Consider the following 13,984-nt stretch of genomic DNA (forward strand, 5'->3'; position numbering starts at 1 on the left):
AGAGAGAGAGAGAGAGAGAGAGAGAGAGAGAGAGAGAGAGAATACAGCACAGGGAAGAGAGGGATGTGAGGGAATGGGGAATGGCATCAAGCTGGTTTCCTGTGCGGGTTTGGGACAGACCTAGCATTTCCTGCGCCTCCACTTTCAGAGGGAGCAGGGATGTGCCCTCAGTACCAAGCTGGGGATCATCAGCTTTACTGTCTTTCTCCTCTTCTTTCCCTCAACTCGTACTCTGCCAGAATTCTGTGTCCTCCTCCTCCAGAAAGCCTTCCTGGACATACCAGCTTTTGGGACTGTGAGTGGTGCTGACTGCTTATGTCACCATGCCCTGTCCTGGAATTCCAGACTCTCTGCACCGTGGGACGAGTCACGCACAGCTGCCACTCACTGCCACGCCATCTCTGGAGTGCCCCTAGGACATCCTGGCCTCTGCGGGCAGCCCTGATGCAAGAAGCTAGCTCTGAAGATACCTTGTATTTTTTTTCCTGTAGATTTATTTTTAGTAACGTGGAGCTGTGTGCAGAGAGGTCAGATGTGTTGGAACCCCTGGAGACAGTTACAGGCAGTTGTGAGCCTCCAGATGTGGGTGCTGGGAACCAAACTCTCAAAGATCAGCAACGCTCCTAACTGCTGAGTCTTTGCCCCAGCCCCAAATGCGCCATATGGTTATTGTTAGATGAACATGCTCTGGTCTATGCGAGGATTTACCTCCCTAGATGGCTCTTAGAAAGTGCTAGGTGAGGGCTTGCCTTCCGTGCTGTGCAGGCTGCCTCCTGTGGCTGGGTTTTGAATACCTGCAGAGTGCTTTGACCCTGCCAAGTGCTCGTCTGTCTCTGCAGTGTAGGAAGCCAGGAGGTCCGAGTCCTGACCCTGTCACTATGGGTATAAAACCCTGGGCCAGCTCTTCTCTCTAGGAGACCCAGTTTTCTAAACTATGACAACTTGTTCACCCATGAAGTAGTAGCACTTGGTGACCATGTGGTCATCCAATGAATCGTTATCCAAGGGTAGAGGGAGAACACAGCCTCCTTGCCCAAACTGTGTGGGATCTGTTGCATAACAGGGAACAAGTTGCTTCCCTGCTCAGAGCCTCCATGCTTTCCTCTATAAAGTATGGATAACCTATAAGGGGCCTCATTCGGTGTTTTGGGGGAGATGGGTCCTGAAAACTGGGTCTGGACATGGTTTGCTAAACACAAAAGCACCTCCGACCCATGCTCCTGGGCCCTTGGAAAGCTTGGCTGCTTCTTCCAGCCAACCCATACTCTGTCTTTTTTCTGGGTCTGCCAAATCTTCCAGGGCAACTGTAACACAGCTACTTCACTGAGTGGCAGACATGGTAGGGATGCCATGCAGATTCCATGTGCTTTAAAACTTGCCTCCTTGTGGCCAGTACCCAATAGTCAAAAGGCAGAGCCCAGTGATGGCTGTTAGTAGGATTCCTGTGTGCCAGGCCCTACATACTATCTGTCCATTCATCTTTAGCCAGGCTAGAAAGCTCCCCCAGGGCAGGGAGCACACCTTGGACCTGAGACAGACACTCGGTAGAATGGATGTAAATGAGTAGTTGTGCCTTGCCTCCCCTGGTACATTCAGAACAGAGCCTTATCAGATTAAGTTGCTTGATGAATATTTGATTAACTGGGGCCACAAGTGCAAACTGCCATCAGTGGCTTTCGTCTGAATCCACGCTTGTGGGGTTCTTCCTACTAATTCTAAGTTCCTCAGAGGCCCTTCTTCTAGAGCCCTCTAGGCTTCCCCTGCAACCAGAGCCCACTTTTTCTGAGTGACCGTGTGACAGGGCAGCAGGCAGACTGCCTACTTGCTGGTCAGGTCATATTCCACTGAAGCGGACAGCAGGACCTCAGCTTCCAAAGACAGAAACTCATCAGGGGCCTGTTCTCATATCTCAAAGTTGAAAGGACCCCAAACTCAGCACAAGACACCTGAAGACCAAGTTCTCAGCACAAAGGAGATTTATTTGCCCCAGAGGAACAGAGGGCAGGGAATGAAAGACAAGACAGGGGACAGAGGATGAGGGAGAAGGGGGGAGGGAACAAGGGACAAGGGGAAGGGATATTTGCCCCAGAGGGACAAAGGACTACCTCTGGATAGAGAGGAGACAAACATGGCCATGGGTAAATGACAGTTTATAAAGAGAGAACGGAAAACCCTGTATTAGAATAGTTGGTTAGTTTTGATTGGGCATGTTGTGTGGCCAAAAGGGAGTTTTTGATTGCTGGACTTCAGTACTTTGATAGGTGGACCTTGGCAGTCAGCCTCAGGAGGAAGTGACCAAATAAGGGAATAGACCTTGGTAGCTAGCTTTAGGTCGTAATCTAAAGGGTTTTAGCAAGGGAGAAGGAATGGGGGAAGGGCAAGGCCTGCCAGCCATGTTTGCCGTGCTCCGGCCTGCTAGAGTCCCTTCAAAAGCGGTTGTATCAGGCGTCACAGGCCACTCAATGTGACCCGCCACTAAGGCTGCCAACCAAGGTTTGGGAGCCGCCATGGTGGAAAGCTTGGCTAGGGCCAGTTTCAAGTGGGCACAGAGGTGCTGCAGGCCTCGGTCCCCAGGCAGTCGTGCCAGGGCTGCTGCTGAAGGTGAGGGGCATAACTAGGGCTTTGGAAATTGGAGGGGGCAGGAAGCAGGCAGGCAGAACCAATAAGTACAAGCTGCCAAAGCAAGGCAAACTCTCAGCCTCACAGAACGGGCCTACCCTCGCCTGCACCTGCCAGACTGTTTTCATGCTCCATATAGACCAGCCAGCAACTTCTAAGCACTGAGGGCCTCACACTGAAAATCTACACCAGGGGTTACCAATGACCTAACACAAACCTAGTTCAATATCTGCATTGGGAATATTGCGCCACGGGTTCCATTTTTAAAGCCGAACATCGTCCTAACAGTTATCCAGGCTTCTGTCGCACAGATGAGCAGATCTGAGAAGACTGGGCTGGCATTCTTGCAGTCCAGAGTGGCAGAGCAGAGGGTAGCAACTGCCTCTTTCCAGAGAGCACGTGGAGCTGCTACAGCCCAGCCAGTCCGTTTTGCCTTCACAGGGAACTGCAAGGGAGGAGGTCCCTGGCTCCTGGCTTCTATTTCTGTGAATAAACCTCCTAATGACCTCAGCAAACAGAGAACATTATTGCCATTTCACAGAAGAGGGAAACAGACAGGGGTGGGGGAATTAAGATTAAAATCCAAGCAGCCTGACTCCAGCCAACAACACAAGGAGTTGGAAAAACAAACAAACAAACAAACAAACAAACAAAAAAGTCTGAGCAAACAAAGTCAAATATGGGCAGTGAGTTAGAGCTTTTAAATGTATCATTCTGGGGGCCAGAGAGATGACTCAGTGGTTAAGAGCGTTGGTTGCTTTTGCAAAGGATCCAGGTTTGATTCTCTGAACCCACATGGTGGCTCACGACCATCTGTAACTCCAATTTCAGAGGATCTAATGCCCTCTTCCGGCTTCTGTGGACACTGGGCATTCACATGGTGCACACAGGCAGGCAACACACCCATACAAAACTAAAATTATTATCAGATGTATCACCATCATCACCATTATCATCATCATCGTTGTCATCTGTGGTGCTGAGGAAGGACTCCAGAGATTGGTGCACGGTGGGCAAGGGCTGTATCTCTGAGCTATGCCCCAGCCTATAGTGAGTGGTTTAGAAAGCCAACACACTCAGTTTGCGTGGTATCTTTCTTTCTGGTATCGAAGCCTTGAGGTATTCAGGGCTCTTCTCTTACGATGTCATAGTGAACAGGACTCTGAGCGTCATCTGCAAGGCCCTGATCTGGCAAAATATAAAGCAGGCCAAGCTACGCCAGACTCCCAAGGGTACGGACCTCCGTGAACTCACGTCCTTGCTACACAGCCAGCTTGTCCCCATATGACAGCAGGCTCCTGCTGCTCCCGATCCAAACCTGAACACACAGGAATCCATCGATCCATATCTGCAACATTCTATCTTTCAAGAGGAGGCTTTGAATGGAGCTATTCCCAAACATTATCCCTCTAGCAAATCACGGAGCGTTTGTTCCTGCCTCTCGTTACGTTATCTGGGTCTTCCTCGAGTTACAGGTACCTGTTCCTTATCCAACCCCAGCCCCCACAAAATGGACACAGAAGAAAACAGCTGTGATGTCCTTAGCCCACGGGAGCTTAAAAGACCCTCATCCATGCCACCTCTGTCTCCTACTCTGCAGGTGTGAGAGGCCCAACCTCAGGCCCCGCAGTGAGTGGTCAGCAGGGTTCAGGGACGGCCCAGCCTCAGACTTCTCATGCTGGCTCTTTCCACTCCCTCCCAGACACTCCTTTAGGGTTGGCTCAGCACCTCAGTTCAGAGGGCCATGCTGGGCATGTGACAAACACTTCATAAATATCCATCCACTAAGAGATGTAGAGCAACCTGGAACACAGGCGGCCTCTGCAAGGGCTTTTGGCTCAGCGTTCCCAGCACAGAGCACCAGATGCCCACCCCTATGGCCTGGGTGGCCTAGACACAGAATGAGCCCATATGACTCAGAAATGCAGTTCCTATGGAATGGTTCTGGCCCCTGCCCTTTTGAGAAACCTCGAGCAATGGCTCACTTTTCAGGGTAAATGGTTCTTTGTGGATGAGATGCAGAGGAAAAGTTTGCACCTGGAGGAAAAGCTTCTGAAACTTCCGGGTAGTCACGGGCATCAGATAGACTTTGTAACAACATAGAAAAGTCACACTTCTGCCAAATACGGTGGCACACACCTATAATCCCAGGACTCTGGAGGCAGAGAGTCATGAGTTCAAGGTCAGCTTGAGATCCTGTCTCAAAAATACCAAAAACACACTTAGCAGATCCTGCTTCTAGAGGCCTCTAAGGACAGGAAAGGTCGGGTCCACCTGAGACCACTGTATAGTTCAACTGAACAGTGTCACCGAGTGATCATAGGTGGTCCCCCAGACTCTGTAGCTACCTTCTAAGCGGCTGGGGAAAAGAACTCACAGGCCTCTAACACTGGGGCTGGGAAGAAGCTTTTATTATTATTTCCACATCCAGCAGAGGAAAACATGCCAATGGCATCAGTCCTCTGGGTCTTCCGGACTCACTGGGCAGAAGGACCATCTACTCTTTCTCTGCCCTCCCAGTAGTAATATATGTCAGTATGCCCCCTAGACACCATTTCACGCCTGCATACTGGGCTTCTCGAAACTCAGGATTGGCTCCGGCTCTTTCCCATAGCCATGCAGCTGGCCCAGAGCCTAGCTAATGAATGATAACACTGAGCCCTGTTCAAAGGGACCAGGAATCCCTCCACTCTATGCTGGAACACGGTCACGGCTAGACTTTTAGGGCCAGCCAGTGCATTCAGCCTGTTTGAGCAGTGGGGACACAGACTCTCAGAGGGAGGCTGGTTTATCCAAGGTGACCCAGTCTAAGGTAGGGATCATGCTAAATCACCTCCTTGACTCCCAAGCCAGCGTATCCCCAGCTCTATACTGTCCAGCTCTGGATAACACTCTCAGCCTGTCTGCTGGGCTTCCTCACTGCAAACCGGACATAATAGCGTACGGAGTCTCCCTATTAGGATGGTCTGAGGAAGAAATAATTGAAACCTGCTAAAGTCGCACACGGGGAACACTCAGGAAGCACATTTGTCAGGACTGTCATTCAGACCGCCGGCATTCTCCTTGAGAACGGGGAACCCTCCAGCCATCTGCTAAGCAGCCTGGGAAGAGCTCCGCAGCCCTGACTCACACACTCTTCAGTTCGGCCCAGCATGTCCTCTGCAGCAGTCATTCTGGGGAGAGAGGCCTGCTCGGCCCTCATGGTTCTTCATGGCTTTCCTGGCTCTAACTCCATGCCTGTGTGTAACACACACACACACACATGCATGCACGTCCGCATGTACACACGCACACACACATGCAAGGTACACGTGGGAGACAGCAGGGCCAGTGAAACGGGCGGTGCTTCTGAGCCAGATAGACCACCACTCCCTTCTGGTTCATCCCTAATCTCTTGAACTCTTAGCCTTCTTCCCTCCTAACAGATACGATGGATGTAAGGACCACCTACAACGCTCTGTCATTCCATACACGATATTAGGAATAATAAATAATACATAATACATAACCACCATTTCTACTTTTAAAAGTCCTCTCAGCTGGGCAGTGGTGGTGCACGCCTTTAATCCCAGCACTGGGGAGGCAGAGGCAGGCGGATCTCAGGGACCACCTAGTGTCTCCTCAGTGTACAGATGCAGATGAACATAACACTGGAGGGTTAAGCCCAAGGTCACACACTGAGGTGGCAGTGGACTGGCATCCGGTTCCTGGGTCTTCTGACCTTCGACTGCTGTCTTTCTGAGCTCGATTAGTTCTGTGCAGCCCGCCCCCCCCCACAGCAATGTCCCACTAACCAGTGCCATCTGGACCCTGACTGCCAACCTCAGGTTCCCAGGCCCACCTGGTCCCTTTGCCCCTAATGAGGATATAGAAATGCAGGTAAAATGTCTGGTAGGCACAGCTGACGGCAATAATGAATATTAGTAATCTCTATGACAACCAACACCTGTGCAATGCGCAGCCTTTGAAAGTCAATTCATTACATCTCCCCCATACAGTTGGTTTGAAAGCATCATCCTCTCAAATGTATTTAACGCAACACTTATTAAGCACCTACTTTATGCCTTGTCATGGGTCAGAGGCTGGGGACAGAGAAGCAAAGCCCGGGCCTCTGCCAGGAGGAGCTCATGGTCTAGCAGAGATTTAGGGCAGAAGCAGGTGGGTGGGGGTTCATCACACTTTCTTTTGACCTAACTGATGCTGCAGCAGAAGCTCCGCCCCACCCTGTTGGGAACCTCCTTTACGCTGCTGTCAAAAGGCAAAAGGCATCTATCTGGAATAAACTAAACCTAGACAGGATGGACGGTAGACTGAAAATGACAGCAAGAAGAAGCTAGAGACTAGGCGATGTGGGCAACCACGACTTGGCCCTTGCTTCAGTCTCAGAAGAGATTCCATGGAAGAAAAGGATTGGTGTGAGATCTGCAAGTCTGGTTCCGGCTCCCTGCCAGCACTCAAGACCCAGGTGCTCCTGTTCCCTGAGGGATGACACCCCTGGATGCCAGGGTACTCCAAGCCCATGGCTGGGTTATATATGCCTGCAGGTGACCCATTATTTACTAGAACTGTTGCAACTCTCTGGTCGGCAATGTTTGCATCTCCTGGTTGCTGCCATTACCAGCCCCTCCCTCCTCCCACCACCCCCTGCGGTGACTCCTTCTACTGGGACGTGGAGGAGACTGTAGGGCAAAGAACCCTCTCCTAATTTACCTCCAATTCTGGATCCCTGAGAACCTGCTGTGTGTGTCAGTCAAGCCGGCACTGTCTTAAGAGCTTCCACGTGACTCTCATCTTAGGACAACCCTCTAAGGCAAGCATCCTTCTCCCCAGGTTTACAAATGAGGAAGTTTAGGGGAGGATAAGTAACTTATCAGCTCCGCAGGGATGTCCCCCATGGAACCGACTGACGCCTCCAGGCTGTAAGGCCCACAAGGTCAACATTTCACTTGAGAAGTCCAGAGTTGAAAGAGATTAACCAAGGGGACCCCAGATATTTCGAGAACCTAAACTTAAATTGTTTTAATGGATGAGTCTCCAGAGTTGCCGAAGCCACGCTCAAGTGGTATACTGAATTGTATGGATCACCTAGCTCAGCTGCACTGAACAGATAAGCAGACACCAACATCACCAAAATAGTAAGATGACTACTTGGGGCCAACCAGCAAGTTAGGGCCCAGAAGCTCAGGCTCTGGTTCTCCCTTACGTACCCCTCGATTTGCGGAGACCAGCATTATCTGGGAAACTCTGGCACTCCAGCGAGGGCCTACATCCCCAGATGGGCAGAGAAGGGCAAGGAAGCGGGCAGCACGTGACCAGCTTTCCCACCCCTGCAGAGTTGAGGCACGGAATGTGGACTTTTAGGCTGGCAGGTGTTGTAAGCCGTCTGGCTCCCCGCTAGGGAGTGGAAAGAGAAAACAGCATAAACCGCGGAAGCTCCAGGGAGACTGAGGCAAATTTCCCACCCTAGGTATCATGGGAAATTTTGCCAGCTCTACTGCAGAGCTCTGATGCTTCTCAGCGGGCAGGAAAGGAAGGAAGCAGTCGTAGACACTTGACCTTGGGGTGGGTGTGCAGTTCCAAAGAGAAGCTCACAGGTTTGCGAAATGCCAAAAGAAGAAAACAAATAGGAAGGGCGAAGGAATTGTTCCCTAAAACCCACCTACTACACGTCAAGGAAGACCTTGGGCGTCTTCCCTACTGAAATCAGCATCCTCTCATTAGTAAATTTCACGTGAGGGAGAGGAGTGCTCAGGAGGATGCAGGGGAATGGAGGGAGGGTAGGAATGAGTCACGATTAATCCCCCTCCTCGGCTGGTGCCCCTTCCGGATTGCGCCGCAGCAAGCGGTCTCAAGCCGCCCCCGGTGGCCACGGAGCCGCACAGATCCCCTCCCGCTCCGCCGCGGCCTCTCACCTGGGTCCACTCGCCCTCCGCAGTCCCGCCGGCTCGCACGACTCCCGCGCCTCTTGGCGCAGCGCCTCTGCAGTCGCTGCAGCAGCCGCCTGGCGGTGATCAGCAACCTGCGGCGGTAGGGAAGAGAGAGACAGGGGCTGGTGAGCGCGGGTGGCCGCAGCCTGCAAAGCTCGGAGGACTCGCTGCCCGCCACGGGCTAGGGCAGCTCCTGTGCTGGGCCGGCGCCCCGCACCCCCGCACTTGCACTCCTGGGTGCGGCGGGCGCGGCTGGGCGGTGGGCCCGGAGGTCCCCGGGGTCCTTGTCATCACCTGCGAAGGCTCCCATGGTTTGGGCTGCCCCAGGAGGGCAGCCGGATTGCTCTCCGGAGCCCCAGCTGGAGGTGGCTAGCCGGGTGCTTGCTAGGGCTGGGGCTGCCGGGAGTGTGAGGTGGAGGGCGGGGGAGGAGAGGTGGATGGAGGGGATGAGCCAGTCGGCAGCTCGCAGGCAGCTGCGTAAGCCGCTCGTCTTCACTTTCCCTCTTAAAGAGATAGTTGGTCTCGCTCTGGTGTCCTGGAGCCAGGACAGTCGCACGCTGGCATAGGGTCCTTTATTATCACAACTAGCTGTTGCGCGGAGCTAGAGGACGGGGAGGGGTACAAAGGGTTTCAATCCGCTGACTTGCGATGTGAACCTGGGAATGCCCCTTCACCTTCTGGGCCTCAGTGTTCCCACGCCAGTCTTCCTCCTTGACACACAGGCATCTCACCTGAAGTAGTGAGCGCCAGAGTTATTTAATGTGAACAGCTCTTGACTTTCTAAATAAGTGGTATTAATAGGAATCTTAAATACCCGAAGGCACTTAAGAAACGTTATCCTTGGCAGTGTTGAAATAGTAAGCTGGAAGGATGGGAAATATAAGTGATAAGCGAAGATATCGCAACCCAAGATCCTTGTTGTGGGTTTCTCCCCTGCCTTCTACCAGGCATCACAGGGACCCAGGGGCTACAAAGTCCGGGAAACTGGATTTCAAGGGTCCATTTCTTGCCCACCCATTTCTGACTGTGTTAACTCGTTGGCCTGATTTCTCACCTGCCCCACTGGTGGAGTGGGAAGGGGCTCCTGTCTGATCAGCTGTGCTCCTGTTCACAGCCTGCAGGGAATTTTCTCGATCACCTTGCCACCTGCTTTTACTCAACCCCCAACGCTCTGGTGTCCTCTCAAGTGTCTCTGCCCATCCCTCATTTTACTGTCGGCAAACTGTTCCTTGCTGGGCCTCCACACCCAGCCTTTATTGGCTGTTTCATGGGCTTGGAACAGCCCAGACTTCCAGTTCGCTCCTTCCGCAAAGTCTCTGTGCAGACAGGGCTATCTCAGGGAGCCCTTCCGCCATGGTTAATCCTCACTGTCAACCTGACTGGCTTTAGAGTCACCTAGGAAGTATGTTTGTGAGGGTGTTTCCAGAGGGACTTAAGGATGGCACCACTTTAGGTGTGGGCTGGGGTCCAGGCTGAAGGCAAAAGGGAAAAAGAGAAAGTTCGTTCGGTGTGAACATTCATCTCTTTGCTTCCTGACTGGGGACATCCATTTTCTGCCATGTCTTCTTGTCACGATGGACTGTCCTCCCCTCAAGCCACAGCCAAGAATAAACCCTCCCTTCATTAAGCTGCCTTCTGCCAGCTATTTGGTTACAGTGTTGAGAAAAGTAATATACCTTCCTGGATCAACCTACAAAGCACTCCTTCCTCCTTCACTTTTATCTTACTGTGTGTGCACGTGCAGGGTTGTGTGTGTTGTGCATGTGAGTACACGGTTGTGTGTGCACGGTTGTGTGTGTGTGTGCATGCTTGTGCATGTGTTTGCACGGTTGTGTGTGTGCGTGCTTGTACATGTGTGTGCCTGGTTGTGTGTGTGCTTGTGCATGTGTGTGCACGGTTGTGTGTGTGTAGATCAGAGGGGTTTTTAACCACTCTCCATATTATGGAGCCAGTCACTCAGTGAACATGCATGCAGCTCACTGACTCAGACTAGTGCTGTCATGTCTGTTTTTTCCGTGGATGCTCAGGCCCTCATGTTTGCTGGCCAGCACTTTAGTGGCTGAGCCATCTCCCCGGCATCCCCCTACCCCATGCACTTATGTCCGAGTTTCGCTGTATTTAATTATCTGTAATTGAAGAGACCGTCTGTTTACTAGCCCCCACTAGACTGTACACACCATGGGGGAAAGAACTTTTTTTTCTTGCTATAGCCCCAGTGCCCAGAATAGACTCTAACACGTGGTAGCAGGCAGTAGATACTGGCTGACAGGGAGTGCGAAGCTGAGCTTGGAGCCTTCTACTCTCTGTCCAAGCTGAGATTTCCAACAGAATTGGGAACTTCACTGATTCACATGAAGGTTCTGCAGTACTGGCCAGCTGTTCCAAAGTAGCTTATGAACAAAAAATACTTATGAAGAAATCATTATTTTAATTTCCCTATTCCTTATAAAGTAAAATCTTTTTCTGTAGTTCATATTTACAGTAAATCTACCAGGGTTTTTCTTTCTTTCTTTTTTTCTTTCTTTAGCAATAAATTCCTATTTGGGGGCATTTGTTACATTTTCTCTCTATTAAATATCCAGTTAAAATTGAATTCTCCCATCAAATTGCCATCATTATATATTCATTTTGGAAAAACACAAAAGAGTGATTATAGAAAGAACAATACATTGAAGTTGAAAAGGTCATGGGAAACGTCTGAAAAATTCTAGTGCTGCTCTCTAGAGCTAATTGAGGACATGTTTTATCTATCTTAATGACCACCTAAATCAAACAAGTGACTTTTTCATACTTAAAGCAAAACAAAAGAACACCATGTAATCATTGCATGATTGTGGGAAGAAAAGTTCTGAGATGTCATCTATTTCCATGTCTCCTTTCCTGTTGTTACCCCCACGTTCGTACTTAGAAGACTACATTTCCCAGAAGTCTCCACTAGCAATGTCCCCAAAGCAAGAGAGCTCTTCCACCCACACTACTCCCATCTGGAATGGTGTCAGCCAGTAAAGAATTCTCCAGAGCCTCTGAAAGCAGGTAATTGAGAAGAGAATCAGTGTTTAGTTATAATGTAAATTGCAAGAAATGAGGATTAGAAACATAAAACATGATAAAAATTATTCCAAAGAAATCAGTAATTTTGTTTTGTACTAATTAGGAAATATTTAAATTTCTTTCCATTTCAAAAGCAATTTTCATTCCCGTTCTGGGTGAGCATCCTGCTCCCACTGAATGCAGCAATAAAATCGGAACAAAATATGCACACATGGGAGCTATGTGAGGCTTCTTAAGGGAGTCACCAGCAGGGCTAACTGGAGAAGGCAGCCACAGGGCGGTAAGTCACTGGAGTGGCAGGAATTTAGCATTTTTGTTTCCTTGTATATCTTCCAGCCTGGTCTCTAGACAACAAACCCTGAAGCTGGGAACCAGAACAAGACAGTGGCCACTTCAGCTGGCTTTGCCTCCAGCCCCTTCAGCTAACTCTGCCTGCAGCCCCTTCAGCTAACTCTGCCTACAGCCCCTCCAGCTAACTCTGCCTGCAGCCCCTCCAGCTAACTCTGCCTGCAGCCCCTCCAGCTAACTCTGCCTGCAGCCCCTTCAGCTAACTCTGCCTGCAGCCCCTTCAGCTGACTCTGCCTGCAGCCCCTCCAGCTAGAGGCCCATTAACTCTAGCTTCTTATTGGCTAATGCTTACATCTCAGTTTAACCCATTTCTATTAATCTGTGTATTGCCACGTGGCAGTGGCTTACCAGGAAAGATTCGGCATGTCTGTCTCTGGTGGCTCCATGGTGTCTCTCTGACTCTGCTTTCTTCTTCCCAGCATTCAGTTCTGTCTTCCCTGCCTACCTAAGTTCTACCCGATCAACTAGGACAAGGCAGTTTTTTTATTCATTAACCAATGAAAGCAACACACAAACAGAAGGACCTCCCACACCATTTCTCCTTTTCAGTTTAAGCAATAAGGAAGGCTTTAACTTTAACATAGTAAAATTACATATAATAAACAGGTATCAAATAAAATTACAGTTACAATATTTATGTCTACTTTATCTTTTATCATAACTAAGGAGAACTATAACAACTGTGAATTCTTTAACTCTATCAAAGACCTCAGAAGGATATAATATTACCTAAGTAAACAGGAAGTGCATTGTAAGCCACTTCCAAAATTTTAGAATTGAAAGAGACATCTCGCTGCCTGGACAGTCACCCAAAGTTCTTTTGTACCATTGGGGAATCCATCTTTAGCCTACAGGCCCATAGTATCCAGCAGCCTTTTCCACGAAGCAGGAAAATTTAAAGACAGTTCCACCTATATTGGCAGTTTGTCTAACACATTTTTCTGTATCCTGCAGAATGTCTTGCAGACTCTTTTATGAAGCAGGAACCCAGAAGGATCCTCTCATCTTTAGGCAAGTTTAACAGTCATTGCTCTGTGGGTCCTGCATGTCCAGTTTATGCAACAGTTTCTTGCCCAAATGGCTAACCAACTTCATAAGGAGCCTCTTCGATGTCCATCTTCCTCTTGAAGTAGATTGGTGCTGCCAGGAGCAAATGTGTCTCATTGTCATGAAAAGTCCTAAATTCTTAAACATTTTAAATGCCATACTCTAAAGGTTTCTGAAAGAATTGAAGAATCCCTATCCATCTGAAATACTTTTCTGTACTTCAAGTCTGGTGTTTCACTACCTTCCTGCCCAAAACATCTACGCATGTGATTTACTTCAGCAATTTAAAAGTACTTTCTCTGTAATCCTCCAGGTTTGTGACCTTACAGTTAAACAAGTAAAACTTCAATTCTTTTAAGATTTTGCAAAGCTACTACTGTACTGAGATCTTTGATTTTGTTTTCACTGAGACTGAGGTAGGTAAGGTTTAGACATTTCTCTGTCACAGCTTCCAAGTGGAAATTATATTGCTACTAAGTTCCAACTCCCCAAATTTAAGCTGGGAAGTCAAGTTAATTCCACATTCACCAAACTCAGAAACTCAAGTCCTTTTAAACGTGCCATTCAGACCTTCCGTCCCCTCCACCCCTGCACAGCTCCTTCCTCTTCAGTGACTGCTTGGAGATTAAGAGTTTGTTTCTTAAAAATTAATTTTATTTGTACGAGTATTTGCCTGTGCATATGTTTATGTACTGTGTGTTTGAGGAGACTAGAAGAGGGTGTAGGATATCCCCTAGAAAAGGGTAGTTATAGATAGTTGTGCGCCTCCATGAGGGTGCTGGGAATTAAACTTGGGTCCTCTGGAAGTTCAGTCAGTGCTCTTAACCCCTGTGCACCTGATTGATGGGTTTTGATGCTCAGTGACACAGGGGATTCAAAAATGTTTTTGTCTGTGCCCACATTTGCCCCAATGATATTTCTTATTATTGTGTAGCTTTTGATTTAGCATACTTATAAGTAAAACTATATATATTTAATTTCATCTTAGAAAT

At 49.3% G+C, this 13,984-nt stretch overlaps 1 protein-coding gene across 7 annotated transcripts in view; it reads right to left on the reverse strand.

Annotated features, from left to right (window-relative positions):
* The window catches only part of Snph (syntaphilin), a 39,250-nt gene extending 30,309 nt beyond the window's left edge, over window positions 1-8,941 (reverse strand). For 4 of the 7 annotated variants that reach the window (XM_013352242.2, XM_026787106.1, XM_005363168.3 and 1 more), the window contains exon 1: window positions 8,532-8,941. The gene's annotated coding sequence lies outside the window, so the exon portion shown is untranslated. The remainder of the gene's footprint in view (window positions 1-8,531) is intronic. The other 3 variants (XM_005363169.3, XM_026787105.1, XM_013352243.2) reach the window with 2 other exon arrangements.
* Window positions 8,942-13,984: the final 5,043 nt, after the last annotated feature.

Source organism: Microtus ochrogaster, linkage group LG8, assembly GCF_000317375.1.
Source record: "Microtus ochrogaster isolate Prairie Vole_2 linkage group LG8, MicOch1.0, whole genome shotgun sequence".
NCBI classification, from domain to species: domain Eukaryota; kingdom Metazoa; phylum Chordata; class Mammalia; order Rodentia; family Cricetidae; genus Microtus; species Microtus ochrogaster.